Here is a 15,200-nt window from a genome sequence, read left to right as displayed (position 1 = left end):
ATGATAGTCGCCGAGGTTTTTGCAGTCAAATGCTGAACTATCTTGACTGCGTGCCAGTATTCTTTTCTGAGATGCTTTCAGGTGACTTTGATGAATAAAAAGCTTTGCTAGGCGGCAAATTTGTCCCAGTCTATCATGTATGTACTCGTGCGAATACACCTTTTCTCGTCAGCAGGTTTGTGTTGGTTCGACAGCATCAATAAATGAGTGTTCTATTAGATTGTTCGCTTAAGTGTCCAAGGACGAATTCATCAACTGCAATGAATCGATGAACTGTAATCGTCCGAGCCTAAACATCTTTATTGTATGTGAGCACATCAACAGCAATAGCTGGGTTAACTGTTTCAGATTTGTTCAGTGTGATTTTAGTAACCTGCACGGGACATTCGATATTACCAAAGTCGAGTTCGTCCAGGTGTTGCCTGTAATTTTGGGCTTGTTTTTTGTTGTTGTCACTAGCTGGATAAAACGAGGACAGAATCGCCCGATCAAAATATATGTTGTCTAGGTTTTATACGTTTATCACTGACCTTGGCGGGACTCACTCTGGTATTGGTGTGCAACTGCATCCACGAAACGGTTGATATGATGAGAGATATACGTAATCAATACGTAACACTAGCATATGTGTTTTCCAGAATTCACATTAGCATATGCCGTAAGAGTTGCATTTTCCAAGAATTATGCCTTTGTATTTGTTGCGTACCAATGCCTTAGAGCTTTATATATTATGTGAATGAAAATTTATCTTATTGCGCGTAAACAATTAAACCGGTGCGTTACCTGAATAATCCTTAAAAAATAAATCCATTAACTCATGAAGAATGTGTCTTAAGTTCATATCAACCCAGATAAACTCAATGATACATCGCTGAGTACTGCAACACCATGCATACAAAGTTTGGAACATCGAATAAAGTGTTTGTAAACATTCTAAAGTGACGTGTAGCTCAGATAAGATATTTGATTCTCTTGATTTCAAAAGGGGGTCATACAATCTCGAGAATCGGTGATTCGCAGCCATTGATTATTCCAGTCGCCGGCTGTGTATCTCTTTATAAGCCTCCGGCGGTATTTTACACAAAAACACGTGCAACCCGTAGAGTCCATCAAAAGCAACACAACATTTAAATCGGGCCTTGTCAAATAACTAAATGTGCCTATTAAAGGGTGATATAAAGCTATTTTAAAAAAATGAGTCCATGTAAATAGCCTCAAATGACCCCTCACTGAATACAATACCAACATAAATTTTGTCAGACTATCGTACGCACCCAATAACGTAATATATGTTGTACAGTTCATCAATACTGTTGGGCTGTTTACACTCGGCAACAGCCAATACTAATTTCTTCATGTGCTTGCGCTGTTTCTCTTCTGCATCGTGGTATATTACTTTGGAAAACGGTTCAGATTTCAACTTAAATACTTTTTTGTCAGCAGAGTCATACACGGAAAACTTTCTTCAAAATTCAATTTGTCGTATATTCACATTTCGCATTAATGTTATAAAAACCAATCCTGCACCGTCACTGCTACTACACTATGATACAAATACTTTACGCCGTCTGCAATAGGACCATGTGTATTGAACACAAACTGGAACTTCAGGTAGGTCTCTTAACCTGTATAGAAATGTAACGTTGGATACTCAAGTGCAAACTTCTGAATATGGAAAATATGGTGTTTATTTGTGTCATAACGTCTTTACTTGCATGTAAATCATAAGTCAATAACAAGTTAAAAATTTTAATACATCACCCTGTTTCAATTATCATTTCCTGGTATTCATTATTACAAGAACTCTGTTTCAAGTTCGTCATTACAACATTCCTAAAATGTTCTTTTTCTACCGTCCCTTACTCTAGCTATGCTTTGCCTTCCTAGCTCTTTGTTGACTTGAGGTTTTGTTTACTGAAACCAGCTTGGAACTGTTGAGTAAAGTCGTCTTTTGTATTATGGGCTTTGTACCTGAAAGCAATAAAAATAACTGATTTCATGCTAGAAATCTAAGCAGGCTTTGATCAAGAGTGGAAAAATAGAATCTTCACAAAGTGAGTTCAGTACTGAAGATATACATAGAGTGTAGTATGATTATAATTTAGGTTTTAGTAATCACAGCTTGTACATATATACAAACACACATATAAATAGTTCATATAATATGCTTACCTAATGGAATGTTCTATATGTGTAAAGAAAACATTAAAATAGTGTATTGTATATCACCAGTATTAACAGTATAATGAGGTAAACTTTCTCTTTTTGTCACATACACATATTGAAACAAAAATTCACACTGTGATATTCATGAACTATTTTAACCATTTTCTCTACAGTTTGGATGCCATCACCAAATTGGTGCAGGCCATTGCGGATGGTTGGGAATACGAGAAATGCCCCTACGACCTCATTCAACAGATAGCAACCATGGAAACGAAATGGCCAAACTAATTTCTATCAATTTAATGCTGGAATTCTATAGCAAATAACCCATTAACTTCAAAATATTTATTTTCGACGTCCCATATTCTGCTTCCTCGACATAATCCTGTTGCGTTTAAGTTAGTCTTACAATGTAAGACTTTTCCACTGGTTTTATTTTGTTGGGTGAGACATCTAACTACCTGTGTAGCGTGTGAGAGGGAAACGAGAGACGAAATTTTCAGGAATAACACACACACTTATCAGCACATATAGACGCTTTTCAACAAATTAACGTCTTTGTATTTTAGCCGTAGTTTACTTATTCAGTCTTTATTCTAATAAATTAAAATTCTCAAAACTAAATAATGGACGTGTGTTAAAGTTCCGTTGATCTACATTGAAGTTGTCTGGAATGCAATCGAAGTCTGGAATGACGGATCGGATTATGTTTACGAAACATAACGAAAAAGCAAAATACTAATTTTGAAGAAAGTGTTTAGACAACATATATATATGCTGCCTCATTAACGTGAATGATTGTAATCGATGTCAGGTCGTGGTTTTTAATTCACTGTTCTGTCTACGATTGCCCTGTACTTGCATGAAACCGCCATCGAGCCCATCATCCTGGCTATAGACGAGTCCCAATGTGTATATAAATTGACTTCAATGAAGTTTTGCGAATCTTACAGTAATTATTACATAAATCAAGTAGAACATAAACTAAAAACATAAAGGCTGTATTTAAGTCAAGCTGATAGAGTAACAAACAGACAGATAAACAATATAAACATTTAACGGAAAATAGTTTTCATTTTTTCTTCAAATATCTGATTGACATTTTATATCAAACTCTGATCGTTTTCTTCTCTCATCAGCACCTATTGTTTGAGACTGTATACAAGAACATACCTTGATTATACCTTTCCATTTTCTCAGTGTAAGAGTATTTTCGACAGAATCTTATATAGAGTAATAAAACACTTTGAACGTAGGTGCAAGAGGACAAGTAAACATTACGAGTGCGTAACGTAAACGTTTTGATAAATACCATCCTGTACCTGAATCGTAAAGTCTTTATTGATTGAAGACGTATGTTACCTGAAGCCAAAATTGTCAAACCCTTAGTATGCTCTTATTGAAGACCTATGCGTGCTTGAGTCGGCATGAAAATAATAATTTACGGCTATCGAACTGAATCATGTTCAAATAGTCTTGACCTCTGACTGAAAAAGTATTGCTTTGAACTTTGATTTTAAGTGCATTTTAGTAAACATTTCCATGCAGTTTGTTTGCATAGTTTTGTTTCAAGTGATGGAATGAAAATATCGGTCAAAGTCTGCATATGCAGAAGAAACAGAGGATAAAATGTCAGTTATAAATATGACTAAGTACGTATTCCTTTTATGATAATAAAAGGAACACTTGGGTTTTCCGATAAATCTCGAGGATATATATCCAAGAAAACACAAAATAACTATAACAAAATAACCATAACAAAATTAACATAATATTTGCTAGCAATTGTGAAAAAGTATGAAGAAATTTGGGTTTCGAATTTATTGGAGAACATCGAAGACAAAACATATATATTAAGAACCAAATAAAATAGATCTAAACTTGTTGGGCAATACCATTTCAGCATTACACAACTTTGAATGGTTCTTGCCATCTCGTCTGCAGCTAGAGGGCGAGTTAGCCGTCCCACGTCGGCAATTGCTCTACTAAGATAATGTCCGTTTGATCCAAGGAAATGATTTAAGGCCCACTTTCTCCTCTTTTAATACTTGAGAGAGGGAGAGACCTGACTTGTAAAAACGACTGAGATGTAAAAAGTCATGTGACACTGCAGTTTATGTTGTTGAGTTTTCTATAAAAACGTTCTTTTACTGACAAATGGACCAAAATAAGACATCTTAATTAAAGATGAGCAGAAAAAAATTAATGAATTTGTGTCTCAGATAACATCAGTCGTTTTCAATAAACAAAATAATTTTCTCAGAACTCAACAATTCAATACTGAAGAAGTGTTTGGGTGTTAGCTGATTTCTTTATCATTAAAACGCATTTTTAGCACATAATGTTGGCGCATTATTGCATGCTTCGGCAAATTTATCCACTGTTTCATCCCAATAGGAAAGTTAGGTTTGCATTTCTAAATTTTGTGATTTTTCCCTTATATTTGTTTTGTTATCCCAGGATAAAGATGTTTAGGCAGCTATATAACCGTTTCATTGTGACCACAATACGTGATCGGTATATAGAAGGGTTTTCTGTCTAGTCTAGTACAATATACTTCAAATCGAACATTTATTTTGTATTATGTATTAAACGTTTCTTCATTAATATTTGAATGTGATAGATGATAGAGCATTTACTGGCGAATAATTTGCTGACTGCATGATAGTTTTGTGTCCGGAAAGAGGAGGGGATACGCGGCCAAGATTCATCTATCAATCTATGTATCTATCATATTGGTTTAGTGGAACAGACAATTAGCACTTTGTAATTACAATGAAAAATTTAAATACATATTTTCTCTCAAATTATACCTAAACAAAACTACAAACTCTGATCACAGATCCCGACCCCAAAGTCTGAATTTATACAAGAATGTAAACAAAAGATGTTTACTAAATCCTTATATACACATTTCACTTGACTTATGTCGCAATAGCGTTCTGGAACATCAAATAATCTTAATAGAAATTTGACCAAATTGTAAACCAGTTCGCTTCATGATGTTATTAAGCTCGCAAGAAATATTAGGACTAAAATATATCTTATTTACTTTATAAAATCATGAGAAAAATCAGGTTGGCAAAAATCTCCATTTCCATAACTCTCAGTCTCTGACACGTTAAAAGTCATTAACGTAATATATATATATATATATATATATATATATATATATATATATATATATATATATATATATATATATATATATATATATATATATAAGAGAGAGAGAGAGAGAGGGTCAGACAAACTGACAGACTGACAGACAGACAGACATACAAACAGTGACAGAGAGACAGAGACACAGACAGATAGAGAAGATAAGAGTGATTGCAACAATGCATTGTTTAGAAAGTATGTAAACAATAATGATAACCGGTCCTTTCATCTGCTTTAGATTACTTGGGGTAAATGTGACAAATTGATCAAGAGCTAACTGATTTTTGTAAAACCCTATTCATGGTACCACTCAAAACATAAAAGAAAAAAACTTGTTTATAAAAATATTTAGCGTTTCTCTGTGGTACTTCATCGAGCAATAAAGCAAGATGTCGATGACTATATGCTGACGAATATACATTCGTTGAATATGTTGCTTTTTCTCTTCATTTCTTTCTATCTTTTTATTTCTCTTTCTTCCTAGATATGTTTAATCTGTACTTTATACGCTATCTATATTACCCTTAACTTCATTCTTTCTTTCTCGTTTTCTTTCTAGCATCGAAACTTTTATTCTTTACAAGAAATCCAAATACATTTAGGGATTGTCCATAAAGGACATCCGCAGATACCACCTGTTTTCCTACCTCCTCCCCTTGTCTGCTTACCACCACACCACCACCTCCTGCTGCGGACGTCCCCATCTATTTATGTATCAAAACTTTAAGAGTAAAGTCCGAACGTTATAGCTGTGTAATCATTTTTCACTGAAGAATTTTTTATGTGCTTTAAAATCTTGAGAGAACTCCTTCACCGTCAAGTCAGTGAAGCCGCGTGACCAACCGTAGCTGCCATTTCTCATACTCGAAATGTACAAGTTCTTTGTCTGTGTCCACATCCTGAATCATCTGAATTTAAAATTTGTAAAAACTAATTGCTGCCTATATCACTATCTGAACATTTACCTAAGTTATTGAAGCTTTCATAGTTGTGATTGTAATCGTGAAAACTCCGTAAGTACTGAACAAAATCCGCGACCTCCATTTTGGAGAGAGGAGAATACGTCCCAGTTACTTTAAATAGCATATTTCGACCAGAGCATAAACAGACACCACTTGATCTGACGTAATGGTCATTCACAGCAATGAATGTAGTATCTAACAGTATATAATAGGGGATTTTCCCCGAAGGTGGTGCTATGAAAACCCGATCCAAATGGCTAATGTTTACGGCAGGCGTCCAAAGGCGCTTGCATGAGGTAAACGGATACTCTGTGGCATGAATCGTACAAACTTAAATTAACAAATAATTTATACTTAAGGATCACCCATAAAGGACGTCCACAAAACGTACTGGAATACACGCAGTAGCCCTAAAGCAACTGTTCAACACAGAATATCATAACAAATGATACTAGCATGTGGACGTTCGCAAGGTCCTTTACACCCTTTCCCGCTTGTCCGCAGTTGTCCGCATTTAAATAACCCTTCCCCCATCTTTGCGGACGTCTTTTATGGATGATCCCTTAGCACCCTTCTTTGAAGGATTTGGACATAAGTTAGAAATTTATTTTTCAAACGTTTAATCGCTTTGTTTCTATTAATAATGTTTAATGCACTCATAATACTGTTATGCATATTTGATTTAATTATATCTGATTTAATATAGATTTGTTTCAATTTAATTTTGTTTTTCAGTTTTTATTTTTTGTATTTTTTATTACATGCTATTGCAATGTAAATTTATTCACTGGAGATGATACTTTTCACAGAAAATTGTTTTACCTTGACTGTTCGTTTAGTACACACCAGGTGTTGACCTAGATTCTGACATTGATTCAAAAGTAGTAGCAACCAGGTAAATAAGTTTTTTTTATTATTTTAAAATGATTGGTTGTTGTCGAGGTCATGATGAAACTACGTGGCTTAAGATGGAAACAATGTTTTAAATTTTATTTCTTAAAGTAAAACGATTGGTTATCGTCAGGGCCACAATGGGTGTACGTGAGTTTTAACAAGTAAATAATTTTGACGAAGTTCTGGACCATGATTACGTGAACCCGCTTTTGCGTTTAAGAATTCGATATAATCGTTGTTTTTGGAGAGATATTCTCTGTTGGTCTTTTTCTTTACACTGGAAGGTGTTGTGTCGTTTGCAGTTATTTCAAATTACTTGGATTAAAAAGGATTAATTCTTTTTTCCTGGAAAATGCGTTTGCTAATTCTTGAACATGGACAGCTTTTGTAATAAATTATTAAGGTTTCCGAAACCAGAGTGATATTTATTGTTTCAGGAAGGAACTGTAGACTTCAACACTACAAGTTACACCATACGTCATCGTCTTCCATATTAGATTCTTCGTCGAGACTCGAACTTGAAATCATTAGAAGATTTTGTTATTAGGACGTCTAAAATTGTATTCGAGGATTATTCTTTAATTATTTTTCGATTTGATTCTGAAACCGTAAGTTCATACTTTTTCATTTTTACTGAATATTTCCAGAGAAATAAATTATTATATTTTTTAAAGTTGTTTTTACTCTTTCTAGTGTTGCTCTTTATTCAAGAATAAACACGTAACATAAGAATACATCAAATTTAATTTTACCCGAGTGACTGTAGAATGACCTCTCTCTCTCTCTCTCTTAATTTATCTGAATGCCTGAAAATTTGTAACAAGACATTTATCCTGAAATGGGCAGGTATATGATTACAATACTGATGGAGAAACATTTTTTTTTATTAGCATGTGTGAATAATCTAATGACATGGTAATAATTACGTAACTTGATCAAGCATGCTACGTTTGAATCAACTGATCCATCTTTGCATATAACTGGACAAGTACATGTTTGGTGCAAATGCAAAACGACGTAGTGCAAACGCAAATAGAAAAGAAAGAGAAGGGGATGTAACAAGAAGTGAGAGAAATGCAAATTGAGATTATTGAAACTCCATTTTTTATGCTATCAAAATATTAGGTCAGTATCCACTTTTAAAGTAAAGGAGCTAGATAAATATTTTCCTAATTTCGAGAAAATTGCTAAAAATGTGAAATGGCCAAGGAAGCATTGCATTATTGTATTGTGGTGTTACAAACTGTACTTATTGGCAAAGCATTTGAAGTCAACAATTCACTTTCAGCAGAAGAAGTTGATAATTCTAATGTGGTCAAGGAATGGAGGGTTTTGATTTGGTGCCTGAGACATATCCTTAAAGGTTAAGAAATGTCTGCAAGAAACTATTCAGGATGATGGTGTTTCCATGGTGTACAGTGAAAAGTTTGACAAAGATTATAATAACCTGAAACAGCTCGTATTTATTCCTTCAATAGTCACCTTAAGACCTACCTTGATGAGAAAAGGTTGAAACTCTAGAAAGTTATGCTAGCACAGATGATGAATATGCTTTGACTCACAAAATTTCATTTGTAACTAAATCCTGTCACAGCAGTATCCGCGACATCAAAAATTCAGTCTCACTTCTTGATTGTCTTAGTACTTCCAAATCTGAAGAGGCCCCGAGTGGCCGAGTGGTCTAAATCACTCTCTGTTACTGATTCCTGCCATCTCACCTCTGTCTGCGTGGGTTCGAGTCTAGGAATCGGCCAATGTGGGTATGTGAGAAAGCTTGCCAGTAGCTTCTCGTGAGTCGGTGGTTCTACCCTGGGTTTTCCCGGGTTCTTTCTCCACGATTAACAATGGCCGCCATGCATAGCATATCGTGTGCTGAAAAATGGCGTTAAACCCAACAACAACAACATCCAAATCTCAAACTGACGCAACTGTTAAGAAAAAAACTGCTAAAAAAACTGATCAGAAATTATCGTTTCTTCCTACGTGCATAAACTGAAGAAGAAATGACACATTATTTCTGATTCGTACAAGTTGAATAAAGACGGAGCTATTGCAGACGCTCTCTTTTCTAAGATGTGAATGTCTTGGTCATCTGTTGAAAGAAATATATTTGTTGGGTCTAACTAACCCCAGCATGATTTTGTCATGGAAAAGTATAAACCATTAATGATGAAAAATATTCTGCATCACGTGTTGGTGAATATGCCAAACATATCCTTGTTAAAATACTAATAGACACAGAAGCTTTTCAGAGTCTTTTATTTTCAAGTACTTTGATATTTTGTCCTGAAAAGTCATCTTCTAGCGAAAGTCTTCTTATTCAGTGAGCAGAGTGTATATGTGTTAATGTTCCTTTCCATTTTGGTGATATGTCATCAGACATAATCTCATGACCCGTGATCATCGGACTTCTTTGCCCCTAGAGGGTGCTTTTTCATTAGTCATTACCTAGCTGATGATAAGGATCTGGTTAATCCCTTTGTAACTAACGAGCCTTGTATGGATCAAAGAGTTGAATCCCACTGAAATTGAAATCCCTGGTTTATATCCACTTTGTGCTGGTAATAGAGCTATTACAAATAAATCTATTGAGAATGATTTTGATTAGGATGCTACTCCACTAGCTGATACATTTATTGGTCAGTCTTTTAATGAGGTCACATTTGTTCCTTTTATCGATCAATCAAGATTCGTCGATCACAGTGATACTACTTTTACTACCCATTATCTTAATTCTAATCATCAGGGTGATAAAAAACGATCACTATTTGTCTCATATGAATAAGATCTTGGTACCTCCTGTTTGATTCAGAAAGGTATTAGCGAAACGGAAGCCAAGCACGTACCAACTTATTTTATGAAAACTGTGATCTTTATGAGGAACTGGAGGCCACCTGAGGTACCTGCTGTGGTGAGTGGTCACTGTGCTATCAAATTATTGTTCCTTAATCATATCTACAGGACAGTCTCAGTCTAGCCTATGAAGCTCGTTTAGCTAATCGTTTATGAGTTATAAAGACTTGCGTATCTTAAATCATTTTTATGAGACGAATGTTAAATGTGATGTTACTAAATGCTGCAGATCTTGTCATAATTGTCAAGTGGTGGTAAACCGCAAACAGATGTTACCTAAGGCTCATCTTCAACAAATTCCTGCATTTGAGGAACTATTTAGAAGAATAATGGTAGATTGCGTCGGTACATTAAGTTAGACGAAATTTGGCAGCCAGTACTTATTGACGATAATGTGTGGGTCCAGAAGATTTACATAGGCCATTCCCTTGAGGAATATAAGACCTAAGACCATAGTAAAAGCTTTGGTATAATTGGTCACACCTTTTTGTTTTCTCGAAATTCTTCAATATGATCTAGGGTAAAATCAAGGATCAGTAAGTCTTGCTAGTTATTGGAGTCCTAATAATGTTTGAAAGAAATTATATTATTAATACTCCTAGGCGGCACAACCTAAATAATTGTGTCATGTTAAGTGTTAATATGTTGGTAGAGATAGCCATGTAAATTATTTAATCACTTTAGTCCCAAACAGCCATTATTTAAACGTAATTGTTAATAGTTTGTTGAATTTTATGCCTATTCTCTGAACACTTCTGTAGATTCTAGATTATTTTTGGCGAGGCTATGCCAAAGGGTAATTATCAAAGGAATTGATCTGGAAACTGAGTTTGAGTAACGTGAAACCAAGCAGTGCAATAAACCAAAATAAATTGTGAATAAATGACAAAATCAGATTTACTTGTCTTACTTATTTTTCTTTCGTTTATCGATTTTATTTTTGCAACAAACTTAATCCTCTGTAATTACTGTCTGTAGTGAACTGGTTTCTGTCTTTGTTGAGATCTGTCTTATTAAACAATGAAGAAAAAAAAGAATAGTCAGCTTCGACTGACGTCACGTAAATAGTTTTCTTGCTAAAATATGAAATCGATTATATTTCGTAAATTTTTATCTGCAAATAGTAAGTATAACAAATCAAGCATATGCTATTCATTACCACTAAAATCACGAAGAGAGGAGGTTTGGCGATTAATAATATCTAAAAGATGCAGGTTTAAATCCCGTTGTATGCTGTATGATATTTAATATGGATTTTCGCTTTATTGTTTGTGGAAAAATACGTTGATGGAGCTAGTTATATATTTTCAGCTAAGACTAATATATATTGAACATGCAATTTGCAATGCTATTAGTGTTTTCAGTATTCTTCCGTGACTTCGCCATACATATAAATCTATCTACAAACCTAATTTCCCTTTAAAGTGTTATTTCTTTTCGTTCATTCATGAACATATAAACTATGAAGCTCGTGCTTTAATAGACATACATAACTCTATTGGAATATGTATATTTGTTTGCATTATATTGTTGCAGCCTTGATGTAATATATGCGATTTTTGGATGGCACCATCGCAGGTTTGTGTCTGTGGGACTGTGAATCTTTGCAAATCCCAGCAAACGAAATGCTAATTTTTAAATTAATGATAATAGTTTTTAAAACTCACATTTGAAATTCCTTCAGGCATTATATCAACTGAGGTGTCTTCACTGTAACCTAGTCTTCCCTATTTGTTTGCTTGTTTTTTCTTCTTCTGGAATTTAGGAATAAGTCGAGCATTTTGATATATAATCAGTCCGCCATGTTTGCTTAGTTATCATGACCCAAATTTCGAAGACAATATTTTCTATTGTAATGACTTCCATTTTTATAGTTATTAGGAGCACCCTATTGAAATTGTATCGCATCGCTTTAACCGAATATGATCAAGATGTCAATGAGCCTACCTTTGCATCACTGACTCTAACCGGTTTAACGCAGTTTCGCTCTATACCTTTCTCCCGCCTCTGCCAATATTTCACAAACATTCACAGGGACATCAAATCCTGACTCATTCCTTTTACGTTTGCATTTATCCGATTGAATGATTAATTTGTTTCACATGAATACGCACAAACATGCTTAGCCAATCACTGCAAGCGCTAGTAAATTTACTCGCCATTGTGATCGAGCCTGATTTTAACGCTGTTTGAACGAGTCGTTCAAAGTCTCTCCTCCATGCAAATTCACTTATCGATCGATTAAACCGGGCACCTAACTGACGTGTTGGAGAATGAGTGACTGAAATCAAATTGGTTACTTAATCCTTTTTTCTGATTCAATGAGGAATAAGTAACCAGTTTCTTATTCCTGATTCAACCATTTCACATAAATTTTGACACTTGTTCCTTATTCACATTAAGTGGTCTATGTAATCCGTATCACCAGTTCAGCATGAATTTGGTTACCACTTAGTTAATGCAGATCAAAATCTCTTTAAGGCATGCATTGGTATTATTCAAACCCAGTAGGATACATAAGAGTGTTCTTTTGGTGTCTGATGTATGAAGCTCATTAGGGACATATCACGGGCTATGAGTAAGAAGAGGTTAGGATATTGGTAGGTATACATATTTAGTAATTTGAAATAGGATTAATTAGTTGTGTTATGTGTTTGGGTAGCAATTTAGGCAGTTTGCAATATCACCATGTGTATTGAACACAAACTGAAACTTTAGGTAGGTGTCTAAATCTGTATAGAAATGTAACGCTGGATACTCAAGTGCAATATTCTCAATATGGAAAATATGGTGTTTATTTGTGGCATAACGTCTTTACTTGCATGTAAATCATAAGTCAATATCAAGTTAAACATGTTAATACATTACCCTGTTTCAATTATCACTTCCATGTGTTCCATATTACTAGAACTCTGTTTCAAGTTCGTCTGTACAACATTCCTAAAATGTTCTTTTTCTACCGTCCATTACTCTATCTGTGTTTTGCCATCGTAGCTCTATGTTGACTTGAGGTTTTGTTTAGGGAACCCAGCTTGGATATGTTGAGTAAAGTCGTCTTTCGTGTTATGGGCGTTTTAAATTTAGGTTTTAGCAATCACAGCTTGTACACATATACAAACACACACATAAATAAACAATATAAACATTTAAAGGAAAATAGTTTTCATTTTTTCTTCAAATATCCGATTGTCATTTTATATCAAACTGATCGTTTTCTTCTCTCATCAGCACCTATTGTTTGAGACGTTATACAAGAACATACCTTGATTATACCTTTCCATTTTCTTAACGTTTTGACAAATGCCATCCTGTACCTGAATCGTAAAGTCTTTATTGATCGAAGACGTATGTTACCTGAAGCCAAAAATTGTCAAACCCTTAGTATGCTCTTATTTAAGACATATGCGTGTTTGAGTCGGCATGAAAATAATAATTTACTGCTATCTAACTGAATCATGTTCAAATAATCTTGACCTCTGACTGAAAAAGTATTGCTTTGAACTTTCATTTTAAGTGTATTTCAGTAAACTATTCAATGCAGCTTGTTTGCTTAGTTTTGTTTCAAGTGATGGAATGAAAATATCCGACAAAGTTTGCATAAGCAAAAAAATAAATGAGGATAAAATGTCAGTTATAAATATGAATAAGAACTTATTCTTGTTATGATAATGAAAAGCAACAGCTGGGTTTTCCGATAAATCTCGAGTATATATATATATATATATATATATATATATATATATATATATATATATATATATATATGAAAATACAAAATAACGATAACAAATTAACATAGCATGTGCTAGCATTGGTGTAAAAGTATGAAGAAATGTGGACTTCGAATTTATCTGAGAACATCGAAGACAAAACATATATATTAAGAACCAAATAAAATAGATCTAAAATTGTTGGGGCGATACCATTCCAGTAGTACACAACTTTGAATGGTTCTTGCGATCTCGGCTACAGCTAGTAGGCGAGTTAGCCGTCCCACTTCGTATAATTTCTCGTACTAAGATTATGTCCTTTTGATCCAAGGAAATGATTTAAGGCCACTTTCTCTGCTTTTATTATCTGAGAGGGAGAGACCTGAATTGTAAAAACAATTTAGATGTAAAAAGTCATGTGACATCGCAGTTTACGTCGACTTTACTATAAAAAACGTCCAATTGCAGAAAAATGAACCAAAACCAGACACAATAATTAAAGAAAAAGAAATTAATGAATTTCTGTCTAAGATAACAATGATCATTTGGGACAGTTTTCGTTAAAAAAAATGTTCTCATAATTCAACAATTCAATTTTTAAGATATGGTTCGGTCCTAGCTTATCCACTGTTTCTCCCCTATAGGAAAGTTATGTTTGCATTTCTAAATTTGGTGATTATTCCATAATATATGTATTGTTAACCCAGTTTAAAGATGTTTAATTAGCTATATAACCGTTCAAGAGAGACAGAGAGACAGATACAGAGAGTGACAGAAGACAGAGAGACAGAGAGACAGATACAGAGAGTGACAGAAGACAGAGAGACAGAGAGACACATACAGAGAGTGACAGAAGACAGAGAGACAGAGAGACAGATACAGAGAGTGACAGAAGACAGAGACATAGACATACAGAGAAATAGAGATGATAAGATTGATTTCAACAATGCACTCATCAGAAAGTAAGAAAACAAATAATGATAACCGGTCCTTTCATCCGCTTCAGATTACTTGGCGTAAATCCGATACATTCATCAAGAGTTTACTGGCTTTTGCAAAAGCGAGTTCATGGTATCACCTACAACATAATCATTTTGTAAATATGTATCCAGTGTTTCTCTCGAGATCTCCATCGAGCAAGAACGCAGTAATATTCGTAATGTAAAGCAAAATGTTTATGATTATTGCTGACGAATATACATTTGTCGAATATTGTTTTTTCTTCATTTCTATCTTTTAATTTCTTTTTCTTCCTAGTTCCGTTTAGCCGGTACTTTATAAATTGTCTACATTTTCCTTAATTTCATTCTTTCTTTTTCTTTTTCAAACTAGCTTCCATACTTGTATTCTTTACAAGAAGTCCAGATACATTTAGCACACCTCTTTGAAAGATTTGGGCATAAGTTAGATATTTCTTCTTCAAACTCTCAATCGCTTTGTTTCTGTTAATAAT

General features: G+C 34.3%; 1 long non-coding RNA gene across 1 annotated transcript; it reads right to left on the bottom strand.

Moving 5' to 3' along the window:
- Window positions 1-1,670: 1,670 nt before the first annotated feature.
- LOC149796949 (uncharacterized) lies at window positions 1,671-12,151 on the bottom strand. The gene is made up of 2 exons (XR_016421484.1): window positions 11,985-12,151; window positions 1,671-1,971 (listed from the first exon to the last, which is right to left on the bottom strand). It is a non-coding gene; the product is annotated as an uncharacterized LOC149796949 (long non-coding RNA).
- Between the last annotated feature and the right edge of the window lie 3,049 nt (window positions 12,152-15,200).

Source organism: Sinohyriopsis cumingii, chromosome 6 (assembly GCF_028554795.1).
Source record: "Sinohyriopsis cumingii isolate HCF-2022 chromosome 6, ASM2855479v2, whole genome shotgun sequence".
Lineage (NCBI taxonomy): Eukaryota > Metazoa > Mollusca > Bivalvia > Unionida > Unionidae > Sinohyriopsis > Sinohyriopsis cumingii.
This window is presented reverse-complemented; position numbering and strand designations above follow the sequence as displayed.